At 37.4% G+C, this 18035-nt stretch overlaps 1 long non-coding RNA gene and 1 pseudogene across 1 annotated transcript in view; both read right to left on the bottom strand.

Annotated features, from left to right (window-relative positions):
- LOC141585360 (actin, cytoplasmic 1-like) overlaps nt 1–16643 on the bottom strand; it is a 451127-nt pseudogene extending 434484 nt beyond the window's left edge.
- The window catches only part of LOC141585361 (uncharacterized), a 381268-nt gene that overhangs the window by 170944 nt on the left and 192289 nt on the right, over nt 1–18035 (bottom strand). The window lies entirely within an intron of this gene.

Genomic DNA, 18035 nt, shown 5'->3' with positions numbered 1-18035 from the left:
ACTCAGTCTTCCATCCTGCTTGATGACACGGGCTACAAGGCCTTTGACAGAAACAACTTGTCTTAGGTTCTGATCAGTTTAACAAATAGGACAGACGGCTGCTGAGCACTGTCTAAGTAACACTGGTAAGTATGCATTTAAGCGATTAGCTCACATCCATTTATCAAAGTGAGGCTTGATAACAGACCAAAAACTATATACACACTCCAAAAAATAAATCTCTGGCTCATCGTCATTTTGATTCATATCAGTCTTCTGCAAATCCGAACACTGCATACCCCTTATTAAACAGATCTTTGTTTTAAATGAGGCTTTGCCATATTTCCTTGGCCCAATTCTTACAAGTCATTTTGTGATTACATGATCAGTTAGGTAAATATATTATTAGAAAGAAATGCCTTTTCTCTGCTACTCATTTCCGTATGGAATATTTTCCCTAAGAACGCTCCTGGCTTCTATTCATTCCTTCACTTATTTCCTCTGGGAGTTGATATAGCATACCTGATGGTTTAATTTGGGAAGAATAATTCTGTTGGCCCAGATTCACTCTTCCTCTTTATGGGAAGGGGCTGCCAACTGAGACCACAGGAGAAGCTTCCTCAGGTTCTCCTTGCTATGAGTCCTGCAGGAACCTACCTTTGCAGGCTGTGGGGCAGTGTGCTCAGGGACAGGACTACCTTACCCAGGAGGGGTGAGTCTTCTAAGTCAAGGGTTTGGTATTAGCAAAGCCATGGGGCGGACAGACCCCAAAATACAACAAATAAGTTAGTAATTATCAGTACTAAGATGACATTTTGGCCTCTGTTTTTCCTTCATTTTCTTTTCAACTTGTTCAGAACCAGGCTGAGAAAAAGAGATCCTATAGACTGGCAGCTTCTTGAAGAGATAGATGATTATAGTATCAGTAGTCTTACTATCATATGACTCAAATGTCTTTTATATCCTTTAGTAATTACCTCTCTACTCTTATGAGGAAAACTGTAACTCACAAACATGGAGATAGTGGGGTAGGTACAAGGAGATATTGATCCCTGGGCCAATGTGTTCTAAAAACTGAAAATCAGGTGATTCACAGGAGTGTTTTTCAAAGAAAAAAATAGAAGAATAAGATAGTTAAACCACACAACATTGTTTTTTAGGAACTTTAGATGAACTTGTTGTTAGACCCGGTAAATAAAGTCACATCTTTCACATATAGTCTCACACATACACAATGTCTTACTCATTAGCCAAATATGATTGCTGAAAAATAGATAATATATGTGGAAAAAAAACTTCTGGTAAATTAAGGCACTACAGACTATCAATATATAATTATTATTACTATTGCATTTATGAATGCTCATAGTCAGGAGAAACCAAGAAAAATTGGTGGAAGAAAACTAAATAGAGAATGTAGCAAAATGATGAATCAAGATTGCAAAGGCTGGTTTTAGTACTTCTAAGATGTTTATTCTTTGGTGAATAAAAGTTCCACATAAGTTTTCTGATAATAAATGTATATAGTATTATAATTTGGTATTTTGTATTTACAGTTTGTAGGGATTTTAAATCACACTGCCATACATATGTTTGTTGTGCAATGCACATTTTGTTATGGGGAAACATGTTCAGTTTTGGCACATTTCACCACAGATGTGCCTATTAGCAGTGTTCTGATCTGTCAGTTTGCGCCATGCATATGCAGAGAGTGCCAATGACCCTCCCAGATATGATACTTCTATGCTTATGAGACACAGATAAATGAGCCTGGACCTTAACTGTCTATGCAAAAAGAAATGGACAGACACACAACACAGCGTTAAGAGGAGAGAGCCCTGGCCCCACATGTGACATCGGTAACCCATGTGGGTACCCAGATGTCATAACCCTCATAAAAGGGTCACTTCTTTGTGTCAATTATTTCAAACAGATAAGATACAAACACCAGTTGAAAATGATCTCAACCAAAGAGTTTTCATAGCCCACCCGAGGCTGAGTTCTCAGCAAGTACCTGCAGAAAGTATATACACCCTTAAAGTCAATTCTTCCAAGCTCTGGAAGCAGTCAGACTCCTGAGTGCTTAGGGAATAGAAGCCACCTAAGTCTCTAATCAATAAAAAGCAGTTCTAGGAGTTTATTCCTCCCCATAGAATACTTACTTCTTTAAATATGTCTACATTTATTTATAATTTATATCGCCCTGTTTTCAAAAAGGATTCCAGAGACCAATATATCTACAGAACTGACTTATGTCCAGTTCCTGGTTTATTTTGACCCCTATATAATTTTCTCTAATTGAAAGCTTTTACTGAAATAAATAATATTGATCATTTGTTTTTGCATAAACAGAAATTTCACATAATACTAATTTTATGTATTTTTGTCAGAATCTTAACTATAATTCCATAATTGTTTATCTGGTTACATTTCTTCATGTATATGAAGGAAAATGATAACCCATTAATTAAGCACTGTACATAAAGTAATTGCGTCTGGTAACCTCTCTACTTTAGTAATATAAACACGTGTAAGCATTTGTGTGTGTGTGTGTGTGTGCGTGTGTGTATACCTATACACTTTTGTATTCTGAAAAGCTTAAATGTTCTAAGAAATCAAGATTTATAGAAAAAGAAAATTTTGTCCCCCAAGTGAATTTAATGGTTGAATTTTTATTTACTTTTACTTTAGATTTACATACAAATGAACTACCAAAGCCCCCTTCTATCAACCCAGAATAAAATCTGGTTTTAGCATACGCAGTCCTATGAGACATGGTTAAAGGATATCAGAGATAGATAGAGATAAAAGAAATCAAGGACCATTCCTCCACGATTCTCCAAAGAGGAAAACAACAATCGAAGAAAAAAGAGTGAGAGAACAGATGGGCTGGCAGAGTTTTGCTTTCTATGTGACATTGTGTACTTATTATTCACATGAGGACTAATTTATAAACCCAGATAGTGTTTATAAACTACACTGTCCTAATGGAAATGAAAGCATTAATACACCTAGAAGATTCTTTACTTTCCAGGTTTTAATTAAAATCACAGGCGTTAAGAAGCAAAAATGTCTTCATGGAATACAAGTCTAATGAAGTATTTCCTTGCCTAGCACAGAGCTCTGTGTGCAGTCCCAGCTTGCTGGCACCAGCCACTGGAAAATCCAACCCCCTTGTAACTAGAGGAGCTCTCTGAAAATTAGAAAAGCAAATCATAGCACATTTTTTTTTTCAAATAAATATAGTTGCCAAGTCAGAGCTAGGAAAAACAATAGCAAGTCATAAGTTAAAAACACACGCACACACACACACACACACACACACACACACACAACCTTAGAGCATGTTATGTTAATTAGCTACCTAGAGGACTGGAGGCAAATGTGTTTGTTCTATGTGCCGAAAAGAGGGAAAGATCTCTCAGCTCAGGAAAGAGGAACGTGGAAACGTGGCAAACACTATCTAAGAAAGAGGGGAGAGAGAAAGGAAACAAGAGGAAAGGACTGAATGAGTTTTGCTACCAGATGATGGTGAAAAAGACACAGAAACTTAGGAAGAGACCGATTAAAATGCCCACCACGTGACTGCCACTCAGCTGACGCACTCTTTCTTTTTGCCTCTTAAAAAGGTATCACCTCGTTTATGCATAGGCAAATTAAGGCTGTGGTAGAATTAAACCGTCTTCCCAGTAAATCAGACAGCAAAAGGGAACAGCGAGCTATATATATATATATAAAATATATATATATTATATATTAATATACATATATAATATATATTTTATATATATATATATAAAATATATGTGCAGTTACCAGCTGCTTTGTTTAGTGATAATGATAATGGTGATAATGATGATGATTGTTAATGATAATGACATAAATGATGACGGTATATGCAATATATTAAGTACCAATGTCAGGTAATAGGCTAGGTGTTTTACAAGGATCATTTCTAACTCACAGAACAACTCTGGGAAGTAGGTATTATTTACCCCTTACTAGTATGTACATATACATTACCACAAATGATATGACTATTGAGCGACAGCCTGTATTTGAAAAAAGCTCTTTAAAATAACAGGAGTTTTATTTTATTTTATTATTTATTTTGATACAGGATCTCACTCTGTTGCCCAGGCTAGAGTATAGTAGCATGATCTCCACTCACTGCAACCTCTGCCTCCTGAGCTCAGTGATTCTCCCACCTCAGCTTCCTGAGTAGCAAGGACTACAAGTGCACACCACCATGCCCAGCTAATTTTTGTATCATTTGATAGAGATGGGTTTTACCATGTTGTCAGGCTGGTCTTGAACCCCTAACCTCAAGTGATCCACCCGCCTTGGTCTCCTAAAGTGCTGGGATTACAGACATGAGGTACCACACCTGGCCAAGAACTGGATTTTTAAAAAGAGTATTCTGGTTGTCCTTGAAGACTAAAATACACATACATATAATATATATATATTCTTATCTGTATTCATATATGTACGTATGAAGGGGATGGATGTGAGAAGGAGATAACATTTATTGAATATTATCTTTTTCCCTGGCATCTGCTGGGTTCATATTTTATTTTAACTCAGTTCTCAAATTGTCTTATAAGATATGAATTTATCCTTCTTTTTTGTGGTATGTTGGAAACTGATGCCCTGATTTTTAAGAATTTTTGCCTAAATTCACTAGTAAATGGCACAAGCTGTATTTGAATCTAAGTTGGTCTGACTCTGAATAGTACTGACCAAAATAAGTATAATTCAGGCCACACATGAGTCACATATGTGATTTTAAAGTTTCTAGTGGTCCTGGTATACAGCTAAGCACACCACAACCATAGTCAATGGTCACCTTCTCTTGGTTTCTGGGTTGACCCAGAATCAAGGATTTTATTTTCTAGTGATTATCGGTACGATTCCTCTTGACGACCTTATGATGGCTCCACATAAGTTGGCAAAGTTGAGTAAGGAGTGAGTTCTCAGCGCCCATCACTACTGCACATTCTAAGAATGCACACAACAGCTCCAAAGACTAGCACAGTTTCAGGCAGGGAAACTAAGCCCGCAAGGACAGATGTCCTCTTTACTGGACTTCATCTGTGAAAGGCATTTTTCTGTTAGTTTATTTTGGCCCTCCAATCAGAGAAATAAAATTCATATGAGAAACCAAGTATACACCTATATATGCCAACCATATTGATTTAAAAATATCCTTTCATAATCGAGGAGTGAATAAAATTATAGTGTGTCGATTAGGAGTTAGTGCCACAGAGATGTGTAACAATGGCTGTTACAATGATGCAGTTTAATAACACAAACATTTCTCACTTCAACACTGTTACCATATTCCTAGAAGTATTCTTTCTAAACACCATATGGACATCCTTTAAAAAAATAAACGTTGGCCCTTGATTTACTTGCAAATTTAAGGTGTTTTATATTGGGCTTCCTTAAAGCAGGGTGCATTCTCTAAGAAATATGTGGGCAAAGGTTAGATTTACCCTATTTCTTAATGACTATAGGCAAGAAGAGTGTACATTAACTAATTACTTGTCCATTAATCTAGTGTGGTTGTTGAAAGGATTAATATATCCAGACATCTTTAAGGATAACCATAGAAAGACATTGATTCAGATGAGTGGCCAGAATAGAAGTCTTACTCAAATATAGCCACAGTGTGTTCCATGCAAGACACCATGCATAGAAATAAATGTTACTTGTCTTCAAGGGTTTTTCATTTAAAAATGGATATACTGATTATAAAACTGTAAAAATGTATAAGGTATTAGAAATAATAATTATATACACTTATCATTCTCATGTTCTTTGTATATATGTTTCAAATTTTCTAGTCAATCTTACTTTAAATGTATTGACAGACCATAACTTCAGTGCACCATTCTTTATTGCCCACCCAACATATGCTTGGTGAGTCTAACTGGCTATAAATAATAGAACTGAATTTTTAACAAGGCACATATCTCCCTAACCAAATCATAATCCTTTATAATATGCTCGTGTTGTATCATTATAAAAGTAATTAGACCATTTTACATTTCTCTTTTGATATTGATTTAAATAATATAGTAGACAGTCTTTGGAATTTTTAGTGATTTTTTGAAATCATATTTTTAAAGTAAATAAACTATCATGACTTTACTTAACCCCTAAATATAGTAGGTATTATGCTAAGTGCTTAATAGATATTAAATCATAATTTAACATTTTAATTTTCTTCGTGTGTGTGTGTGTGTGTGTGTGTGCACTTTTATTCAACTGGTCTCAAGTCAGTGTACAGGTAAGTGCTGGCTGCCTCCACCACTCCCAGGGAGACCAAAAGCCTTCATACATCTCAAGTTGGGGGACAAAAATGGAGCAGCCATTTTAGCTAACAAAGGCTAAAATCTTTCAAAATAAAACAAAATAAAAAAGCATTAAGGCAAAGATTAAAAATTTTTTTGCATTACATAATTTACATGAAAGCAATGCTATTACCTCCCCTGTATGGATGTGGGAGAGTACTGGGTCATTCTCCTTAGAGAGAAGTGGGGTTGGCTTTTGGGAGGGCAAGGGACTTCCTGTAACAATGTATCTCACGATATTTGGAATGACTATTAAAAAAAGAACACTGTCCAATCAAAATCCTAGGCCACATTGTAGAACTTTGGGGGATGCTCCCTCTGACCGACTACTGTCACCTTCACCATTTCAGTTTTTTAAATCCTGAGTCAAGCCAAAAAAGCAAAACAAAACAAAACAAAGCAAAAAACAAATAAAGCCATGTCAATCTCATCTTGTATTCTGTGCAAGTTAGGTTTTGTCAAGAAAGAGTGTAACGCAGCTAAGTCACAGCCCACCTAGAAGCATTTGCAGTGGACGATGGAGGGGCCAGACTCATTGCACTCCTGCTTCCTTATCCACATCTGCTGGAAGATGGATAGTGAGGCCAGGATGGAGCTGCCGATCCACATGGAGTACTTGCACTTGGGAGGAGCAATGATCTTGATCTTCATCGTGCTGTATGCCAGGGTGGTGATCTCCTTCTTCACCCTGTCAGCAATGCCAGGGTAAATGGGAGTGCGACCAGACAGCACTGTGTTGATAAACAGGTCTTTGCGGATGTCCATGTCACACTTCATGATAGTGTTGAAGGTAGTTTCATAGATGCCAAATGATTCCATGCCCAGGAAGGAAGGCTGGAAGCATGCCTTGGGGCAGCAGAACTGCTCATTGCCAGTGGTGATGACCTGGCCATCCAGCAGATCATAGTTCTTCTCTAGGGAGGAGCTGGAGGCCGCTGTGGCCATTTCCTGCTTGAAGTCCAGGGTGATGTAACAAAGCTTCTCCTTGATGTCACACAGGATTTCCAACTCAGCCATGGTGGTGAAGCTGTAGCCACGCTAGGTGTGGATTTTCATGAGGTAATCAGTCAGGTCCCAAGTCCAGATGCAGGATGCCATGGGGGAGGGCATACCCCTCGTAGATGGGTTCAGTGTGGGTGACCCCATCACTGGAGTCCATCATGATGCCAGTGGTACGGCCAGAGGTGCACAGAGACAGCACAGCCAAGATGGCCATGTACATGGCTGGTGTGTTGAAAGTCTCAAACTTGATCTGAGTCATCTTCTAGAAGTTGGCCTTGGGGTTCAGGGGGGCCTTGGTCAGCAGTGCAGGGTGTTCCTCAGGAGCCACACGCAGCTTGTGGTAGAAGGTATGGTACCAGATCTTCTCCATGTCATCCCAGTTGGTGACAATGCTGTGCTCAGTGGGGTATTTCAGGGTCAGGATCCCTATTTTGCTCTGGGCCTTGTCACCCACATAGGAGTCCCTCTGACTCAGGCCCAACATCATGCCCTGGTGCCTGGGGCACCCCACGATGGAGGGAAAGATGGCCCGGGACATCATCACCCATGAATCCGGCCTTGTACATGGTGGAGCTGCTGTCCACAATGAGTGCAGCCATATCCTCCTTCGTGGTGAGCTGGTGGCAGGTGTGGACAAGCGGCAGAGTGGTGAGAGTGAGGATCTGTGCTCGCATGGTGGACGTGGTCTGGGTAGTCAACAGTTTAGTTTTTATAGAACCGTATGCATCACTATCCCCATTTTGCAGCTGAGAAAACTGGGAATCAGAGATATTAACCAAAAGACACAAGACTACACAACTGGTAAATGGCTGAACCAGGCTATGTACCCCAGAACTCCTGAACTTTCATATCCAGAATGTTCTTACAATGAGAAAAATGTGATTTTGAATCAAGTCTTGAATAAACCAAGAGTGGTCAACTTGGGTAACACTATTTGGATCTAAAAATAAAGGATGACTTTAAAATAATAAGTTTTCTTTGTGATTCTCAAAATAATTCTATTCCCCCCCAAAATTTTCATAATATGAGCAATAATATTATTAGAATAATGACATAAGAATCTATAATAATCAGTTCTATGTATATATTCTAGTTTACTCATTTAAGCTGTATTCTTGCTGTATTATAGTCTTATCTTTTAATCACTTGAGGTGAGAGGAGATTGAGGGTTAAATTTGAAGTTCATGAAGGTGCATCCAAAGACATGGGCCACTGAGTGTCTTCCAAAGGGATAGCTGAGCATTAATATGGGCACATCATGCTTGAGGAGCCCAAGGGAATAGCAGATAATCAAGCCATCATTGTATAACAGAAGAGTCAGTAGAAAAACTAGGAAGAGACCATTTGCAGTCTCTTCAGTTCGTGTCCAGGATTCACTTTCTATATGTATAAGATAGACTAATGATGCCCAATTCACACTGGTCCTGCAAGGATCAAAAGATAAGAAGTAGAAATCCTATGAGTCATTGTCTGACTAATAGAAGCACAGAGTGTTAGTACCTCTTCTTCCTCTTCACTGAAGCTCATCCCAGTCTTGAGCAGAAAAAAATCTCAGTAAGGACAAATACAAAATACACAAACAGCTAATCAACACTCAAGAGTTAGCCTGTGCAGATTGAGAACTCATATCAATATCTGTGAGATTAAGGTTTCTGTTCTCTATAATTTAGAGAAAAATGGAAACTGAACCAAGGATCAGGGTGAAGAAAATGAGCAGTGTCTTTATAGAGTGGTAGAAAGTGCTGTGATTTTCTTTCATAGCAAACATAGCCAGGATAGAACAGTAGCACACATGTTCTCTCTCATACACATTTCAAAAGACAAATCGTGTGATTTGGTAACCACTCACATGTTCATGCTCAAATGAATGCCTAGCCAGTAAATTCCTTGGAGAGTGTACAACGTCAACAGAACACTTTGCTACAAAAGTTTTTGTTGTATACAAAGATGTCAGTCTCTTTACAACTGTGCCTCTCCAGATACGTTTTCCCAGAGGAAGATAAAGCCTAAGTAGCAAAGGTGGGAGGAAGGGACTGAACAGGAAACACATTACAAGTGAGACCCAGAACAGATGACAGATATAAATGGCTCTGGGAAAACACTTTCTTCATCTTTCCATTTCACACTTGGATGGCTTCAACAGTTTTATGGACCCTCCCAACCCCTACCCCACCTCCTGTAAATGTTTTATGTAATGTCGGCCTATCATTGTGCTTGCACGATAAACATGACAAGCATGCTGCCAGCATCCACCCCAAGGAGGGACTGGCAAGGCCACAGCCTGAACAAATGGATGGGAATCACGTTAGCACACGTTTCTAAGGTAAATCAGAATAGAAACATCACACAATAAGACACCGATTCTCAGATATTTTGTGCAGGAGCTGAATCTACTATTGCTACTGAAAGAACTGTGAACAGGGGAAGGCCTGTCACAGTTACAGATTTTCTGGTGGGTGGGATGGAGGTAGGAGTGACAGAGCCACCTATCAGCCACACCGGAGATGATTGATAATCCAGAAAAAACAGGCAGCGAAGCCCAGCCTCTCTCCAAAATCCATTTGTTATTTCCGATCTCTCTGTGTCTCTGTCTCTGCCTCTCTCACACTGCAGCTAATCAGTGGTGATAGATGAGGGTAGATATTCACTCCTTCCTTCAGGCACCCAATTGCATTTTCTCTTGCTTGTCACCAGGTCTATTATCCATTTCTCAATGAGTCCTTTATACAAATAAGAAAAGAACCATTCTCTCCCTAGAACTATTAATGCTAGTCCTGAAGTGTTGAGAAAAAGGCAGGAAAAAAAGAAAAGATCAAAGGATTTTTTTTTGTTTTGTTTTTTCTCATAAAGGGACAGAAGAAAAGCATTTCCAGGAGAAGTGCACTGAGTAATCACTGTCGAGTGTTGAAGGGGAAGTACAAATAAAAATGCAACAAAATTGGAGAGCTGGGAGTAACATGATTTGGCAAGAGTCTAGCCCTCAACCCTGTGTCCCCATTTGAATTGGATATAGTTATTCCAGTTGGCTCATTAAGGCAGTCCAGGCACCAGTGTAGCTGGTGTTTACAGGACCTTGCCATTTGCATGTCTCTACTGATGACCCACTCAAACAAAAATGGACAAATTTTGGTCATATCTCATTTTCATATCTTCAAGAAGTATCAGCCAGTGAGAAGAGTTGTAAAATTAAGGCTATAAGTGACGTGTGTGTTAACATGATAGGGCTAGAACATCCAGTACTTCACATTGGCTGGGATTCATTTAGAACCCAGCACATGGTGGATCCTCAAAATATTGGATCCAGCATCTGCATGTGAGGCCAAACAGCTTCACAAGAAACAGCCAAACTGAATATTTTGGTCCTAATATATTTGGCGATGTACACGAGGAACATTTTAAATCAGGAGCTCTACAACGTGAAGACAGGGATTTTGCTGAACGTGATAATGGTGATGAAGACAAAAATAGTCATGATCACAGTGATAGCCACAATAAATACAGACTTGAGAAATGTGACCCATCAGGATAGTCTCTTCTTAAACAAACTCCTTTAAAGTGATTTAAAAGATTAAGTGTCCACCTTTCTCAAAAGGAATTCTATTTTATACCTTGAAGTCTTATGAATGGGAACTCCTATTAACTAAATTAAAATCTGTGTCACCTTTGCAAAACTATCTTGTTAATAGATATGTCAGTATCAGGTATTGCTATTTGAAGAAATCTGTTATACATTAAAAGAAGGTATTCTTATATTTACATATAAGTTTCTTGGTCAGAAATACATTGTTGAATTAAACAGGGAAAAAAGATTTGGCCATCCTACCACCTCATGAAGATAACCTGATGAAAGAAGAAAAGTATATTGGTGTTACTTATGCATAGGGAGGAATGGATATTTTTATCAGACTGTCAAAAACAAACTTCTAAATGTTTACATTTAACAATATGTAAATTAAAAAATATGTAATATGTAAATAAAAAATATGTAAACTAAAAAAGCGTCCTACATATGTTGCTGCTTTAAACCAAAGTGTACATTTCCATGTTCTAGAATTTATATATATCTACATATAGTTTATATTTCTGTAATCATCGTATATATCTATTATGATAAATACGAAAAGTGCCATGAGTGCACCAATAGTGCTGGGCATGAGAGGACACTTCAGCACTATTTCTAAACCACGGTTGTATGATTATCGTATATATAATAGTCAAACTATTTCACCTGATAGCTATACTTCTATCAATTTATTAGCATTAATATTGCATCAAAAACAATACTTTAAAAATACACTTATTAGCAAAATAATGCTGAAAAACAATCACTTCAGCACCACAAATTAGAAAAATGAATGAAGCCCTTTGGGGATTAAAATTACCCCCCAAGGGCTTCATTTTCTTTTGGCCCAAAGTTAATATCATCATTATCTAGTTACAAAACATGTGCTGCAAATACTACCCTGACAATAGGCACCAGTGTGCAGCTGAAATAACTCGATGATGTTCCTTTGATACAGCTACTTAAATGGCCTCAGCAGACACAGTTTTAGCCTAAATTATTTTGTGGCAATCAACCTTTAGAAAAGAAAAAAACAAAGCAACTATGGAGCAATTTGATTACCACCTTATATTCTAATCATGTTCATGAGTGACTTTGAATTCTCATATGAATTGACTCTCTAGATTAAGAAGTCTATTTGGTATTATTCGAGCTGTAAATATATAAACAAATAATTTATCATTCAGGCCCTTGATTATCAAATGATTTTCCAATCCTTAATTCAATGCATTATTGTTCAACCCTAAACTTTGCTTTAATTATATAAAATACATTCTGAGAATTATTTATGTGAATGAGGGTTCAGGAACTGCTGCCACATTGTGATGGTCTCTCCTTGTTCTATCGGAGTGGCCCCCTTATTTGAGAAGAGCATATAACCTACCCAAGAAGCATGAGTCTATGAAGGCATCATCCTTCAGTTTTTGTGCCCTGAAGGCACAACTGTTTGGATAAGTATCGACATTTCACCCTTCATCAATGCTAAAATGTAGCACTGAGTTCCTACAATAAAGGCTTATGTCTTCGGCCTTTTTCTTATTAATCCTATTACGTTTGTCTTTATGAGCTCTCCTCGTTCTTTTCACTCCCTCCGGGGCTTAGCTGCAAATGAGATTTCACATCTCAGTGTAAAATAACCCGAACATTTTTCTATAAAATTAAATAAAAGTCCTCCATCCTGGCACTACATGCCTAGAATCCAATTTCTGGAACCAATGTCTTTCCCAATGCCTCATCGTCTTCTTGCCATCTCACTTTTCTTAGCACTAGGAGCATTTTTTTTTTTTTTTTTGCTTTTTCTTTTGCATTCAATTGATGTATTGGTGTGGGAAGTAAGAACAGTGTCTGGTGATCAGAATTGAATAGTGGAGAGCAGAATCCTATGCCCACTTTTCTGAAGACACTGTATGACTAGAACTGAAAACTAGTCTCTCCTGTGGCTCAGGCCATCTCTGTTCCTCTCTGCTAGTCTGTGCCTGTGCTTCTAGAGTGAACCAGCTACAATCACACATACAAACACAATCCTTCGACGCTCCTCCTTGAAAATGAATTAGAGTTTCTCCAAAATAAAACTCAGAGGATAAACAAGTCCTAGGCACACTGCAAAAGCTTTAGTCCTTTGAAGGCATTTCAAGTATCAGAAGCATCCCATCCTAATGGATCTAAGTCCAAACACACAAACTAAACAAATGCCAGGCATCCCAGGAATCCCTCAGAGCGTTCTATCCAGTACATCCAGGTGTGATTACAGGTGAGTAGAATTTTTCACTTAAAGAAATTCCAGGTAGTATTGAGGTTTTATACATAGTAACATTTTTTTTAAATAACAAAAAGAAATGATTCATTCAAACATTTTGCATCCTCCTCAAGATCTTGCTTAAATTTAGATCACAGGTGCAATGTTAATAAAATTCCACTTTCTGAAGTTTTCTCTCTATATAAATTGGCAATGGATGGCAATGAATTATGCACACAGAAAACACCAAGTAAATCTAGTTTAGTGAAAAGTATGTTAAATTGCCACCCTAGTTATTTTCTGATCCAAGAAGAGTCTCCATATTTTTAAATTTCAGAAATTACTTTGGAGATCTTTCACCCACTCTTAGCCCAATTTTTTTTTAATCGCTTAAACACAGAGGAAAATCTATAGAGATACAGACAAAAATACCTTCAGAAGGTGACAGCAAGGTGTGAAACACCTAGGTAAATGTAGCAGGAAGTGTTCAGGACAGAGGTAAACTGGTCACATCATTACATCTATCCTAAAGATACTTACATGCTTCAACAGGAATAAATAAAATGCATATCAAACATTTTGTGGTGCTCCCCACCTGTCAGAGAACCCGGAAAGAAATGAAGCCTAATGCTGCTTCTAACTGTCTATGGTTCTACTATTAATTTAAGAAATTCTTTTGAAACTGAGCTATAGCAATGGGATAGCCACTAAATGATATAAATGTTTCACATCACTAAAAAGTTTCAATGGGATTAAAATAACCCTACTAATATTAGCTGGGCTTACTAAATTATTTTGCCTTGGGAATTTAATCCGAAATTGTATAGGTTTCTGATTGAATAAAAAATAATTATTATTGAAAGTAATTCTATAGAAAACAGAATCTCATTGGGAAAGGTACCATCATTTATGAGAGGTAGAATTCTAGCCATGAAAATATCACATGAAGAAGACTGAATGTGAATTTGTATACAAGTTATAAAAGAAAGATTAACTGACTGCATGTATCAAAGGCTTCAAAATACCACTTGAAAATATGAATATGTATGCTATGGATATTATTTTTTATATCATCACTACAAGCAAAATGAAGTACATTGAGAATATATTATAAAGAAGATAATCCAGTTGCTTTCTAACTGACATAAAATCTACCATATTAAATAGCAAATGTATTTTGCTGACATAACTCCCAGAGAGATATTTCACTTTTGCTTATGCTAATTCACAAAGAATGCATCAGGTCTATGAGGCAAGTCCAATCAGTAGTGATTATGTAAAAAATATTATGGCCAAGGTTTTGTAGGCTTTATGGATGGGAGGGCCTAACTATATGACTTTTGGAGTTTCATAGATAAATTTTGAAAAGATTCAGATAAAAAATATTGTTTTACTCCTGATAATTTGCAAATACTCAGTGATTATTGCTTGTACTAACCTATCATGATTCTACATCTTTTTCACAGAATATAAGAAGTTCTTAACCATGTTAGTGGCTGCTGTATATAAGGGAGGTACTTTAAAAAGTAATATTTCAGGCTGTTAAGCTTAGAATCCACATATCAAGTGGATACAAACATGAGTTTATATCTCAAAATTGACTCCTTAGACTGCTGCTGGGTGAATACCTACTTGTAACATGCCAACTTTCTGGAAGCAAACAGAATTTTGAGGAGTTCCAAATCAATTTGTATATAAAATCTAACTCTGTCTACACTTTTCAAAAGTCTTCTGTCATCTGACCTAATCCTATCTACCTAAGGCCCTTTCCTTCTAAACAAATCAAGTTAATAGTCTCATGTTGTGCAACATATACCATACTTATAACCAAAAGCCTTTCATCATATTGTTCTTCTTACTTAGTATTCTCCTTCTTAACCCTTCATCCATCTAAATCCCAGCCATCCTTCTCCTGTTCAAGCTCAAATTCAAACTCTTTCACAAGGGCTTAGCCAACATTCTCAGCCTTCGCCCATCTTTTTCAAATTTCTAAAGAACATAGCATGAACATGTCCCAAACTATAAGTTTATTCCATCTGGATATTTTAATCTTTTCAAGTATATTGTGATCTCGCCACAGACCTGGCTCTCATCTGAGAATTCTAAATATCTTGCTGTACCTAGTAGGACTCTAATTGTATAATGCGTTTTCAATACAAATTGAAGGAAAAAAAAATAGTCATGAACATATACTAATCAATATCTTAGAAACGGATTTTGCCAAATAATTATATGAGAATACAACTGTTCATGAAAATATATGTAAGAATTCAGTTTTCAAGAGATATGAAAAGTATAAAACTGGTTGGCTTGAAATGGGTTGGAGTTTGCAAGTTAAATTCTAAGTGATTATTGGACTGACTAATCACTAGTATCCTTCTTAGAAATGGCCATCTAATGGCTTTAGAATGGATTGAAGTAAGCAGTTGGAATAGGAGGTCATATCTGACTTGCAAATATGAGGCAGCAACAATTACCTCAATTAAGTTTGTATTATCTTGAGATAAGGTTTTCTCTCTTTTATTGGAATAAACACCTGAGGAATCAACCAAGTGGGTATTACTGATAAACATACAAGACTGAAGCCTTTTCTTGACTGAGGAGAAACAGAAAAGACCTGATCTCCACATATTCCTCAAAGAAAACCATTGCTATTTTGTAGACACTAACATGTAGACACTAACATGTAGACATGAACAGGACTCCTATTTGCTTTATAATTATATCTAGTTATAAAGCAGCTATCAAAGTTTGTTCTCTATGTTTAAAGATATAACTGTATGTTTACTGAATTTAGAAAAAGAGTACAAGTGCCAAAATAAATATGTTAGCGTTTGCAAATAAAATGCATTAAAAATAAATATATTGTAGAAGACAGTGTGGAGATTCCTCAAACAACTAGAAATAGAAATTCCATTTGACCCAGCAATCCCATTACTGGGTGTATACCCAAAGGATTATAAAGCATTCTATTATAAAGACACATGCACATGTATGTTCATAGCGGCACTGTTTACAATAGCAAAGACCTGGAACCAACCCAAATGTCCATTCATGATAGACGGGACAAGGAAAATGTGGCACATATACACCATGGAATACTATGCAGCCATATAAAGAACAATGAGTTCATGTCCTTTGTAGGGATATGGATGAATCTGTAAACCATCATTCTCAATATCTGTAAACTGATATAAGAACAGAAAATCAAACATTGCATGTTCTCACTCATAGGCGGGTGTTGAACAATGAGAACACATGGACACAGGGAGGGGAGCATCACACACTGGGGTCTGTTGGGGGAGGGCAAGGGATGGACATTGGGGGGCGGTGGGGAGGTCAGGGAGGGATAACATGGGGAGAAATGCCAGATGTAGGTGGTGGGGGGATGGAGGCAGCAAACCACATTGCCGTATGTGTACCTATGCAACAATCCTGCATGATCTGCACATGTACCCCAGAACCTAAAGTACAATACAAAAAAAATTTTTAAATATAAAAATAAAAGAAGGAGAGGAGAAAGGGGAAAGGAAGGATTCTACCCAAATCTCAAAAAAAAAGTGTGGTCCCATTGACACATTAAAAATAAATAAATAAAATAAAATAAAATAAATATATCTCTGAACTTTCATCTTGCTTTGAAAAAAAAAAAAAAAAAAAAAAAAAAAAAAAGAACTATACCTTTCTAGATTATATGACCTGTTGGGACTCCATGTTAATGAAGTCTGAAACATTTGCCTCTCAATGGGATGGCTGTTTGACCTCCTGCTGAATAAAGATTTCCTCAACTTAACTATCATATAAGGACATCCTGATACTAAAATGGAAAGGATATGGCAAGATTGGTTAAACCATCCCTTTGAGCATTCTTTCACACTTGCTACTGCCAACACATAACTCTCTTGAACAGAAGCCAGACCCAGTTTAACTAATTTTATATTTAAGTATTAATAATGCATGATAAGCCATGTCTGATGTGACAAATTGCAGTAACTATTAAACCATTTGCCCATTCGATATATCTGATTAATCATGACAGACACACCCTGTGACAAAGATAAACCTCTTAATTTTTTTTTAAAAGAAAGCTAAGTGAATTGGAAAATAGACTAAACCCAATATTTCTCATTGGTATTAATGAACCTGATTCCAGCTGCATGTATTGCCTTGGTAGGGAGAGCTGAAGAAAGCCTGGTACATCCTTCTTTCAACTTTCCTGTGTGCCCAGCCAACTCCTGACTACAGGCAATGCTACTTACAATCAGGTTTGTGTTAGAGGCACGTTCATCCACAAGTGCAGAGAGTCAGAAAGATTGAGCCTAAAAAATCCCAGAGGAAAAGCAAGTGTAGATTAGCGGTGATTCCACACTTAATAACATATCCTGTATCAGGCCTCACTGTAAGGTTCTTCAAGAGCAAATGGAGACCAGATCCTCAAGCATGCAAAAGAGGTGTCTGACATGGTGCCCAGAGCTGTTAAAAACAAATTGTCCAGGCTGGGCACGGTGGCTCAAGCTTGTAATCCCAGCACTTTGGGAGGCTGAGGCAGGTGGATCACGAGGTCAAGAGATCAAGACCATCCTGGCCAACATGGTGAAACCCCGTCTCTACTAAAAATACAAAAATTAGCTGGGTATAGTGGCATGCGCCTATAGTCCCAGCTACTCAGGAGGCTGAGGCAGAAGAATTGCCTGAACCTGGGAGGCAGAGGTTGCAATGAGCCAAGAATATGCCACTGCACTCCAGCCTGGTGCCTGGCGACAGAGTGAGACTCTGTCTCAAAAAAAAAAAAAAAAAAAAAAAATTGTCCAAATGTTCATCATGTACCAGAGATAAATAGCTCCATTAGACAATATCATGAGTTTTTACCTTCTCATCCTATATTCTGTTGCAACTG

Source organism: Saimiri boliviensis, chromosome 8, assembly GCF_048565385.1.
Source record: "Saimiri boliviensis isolate mSaiBol1 chromosome 8, mSaiBol1.pri, whole genome shotgun sequence".
NCBI classification, from domain to species: domain Eukaryota; kingdom Metazoa; phylum Chordata; class Mammalia; order Primates; family Cebidae; genus Saimiri; species Saimiri boliviensis.
Note: the sequence above shows the minus strand (reverse complement) of the source record. Positions and strands in the feature narration are given on the sequence as shown.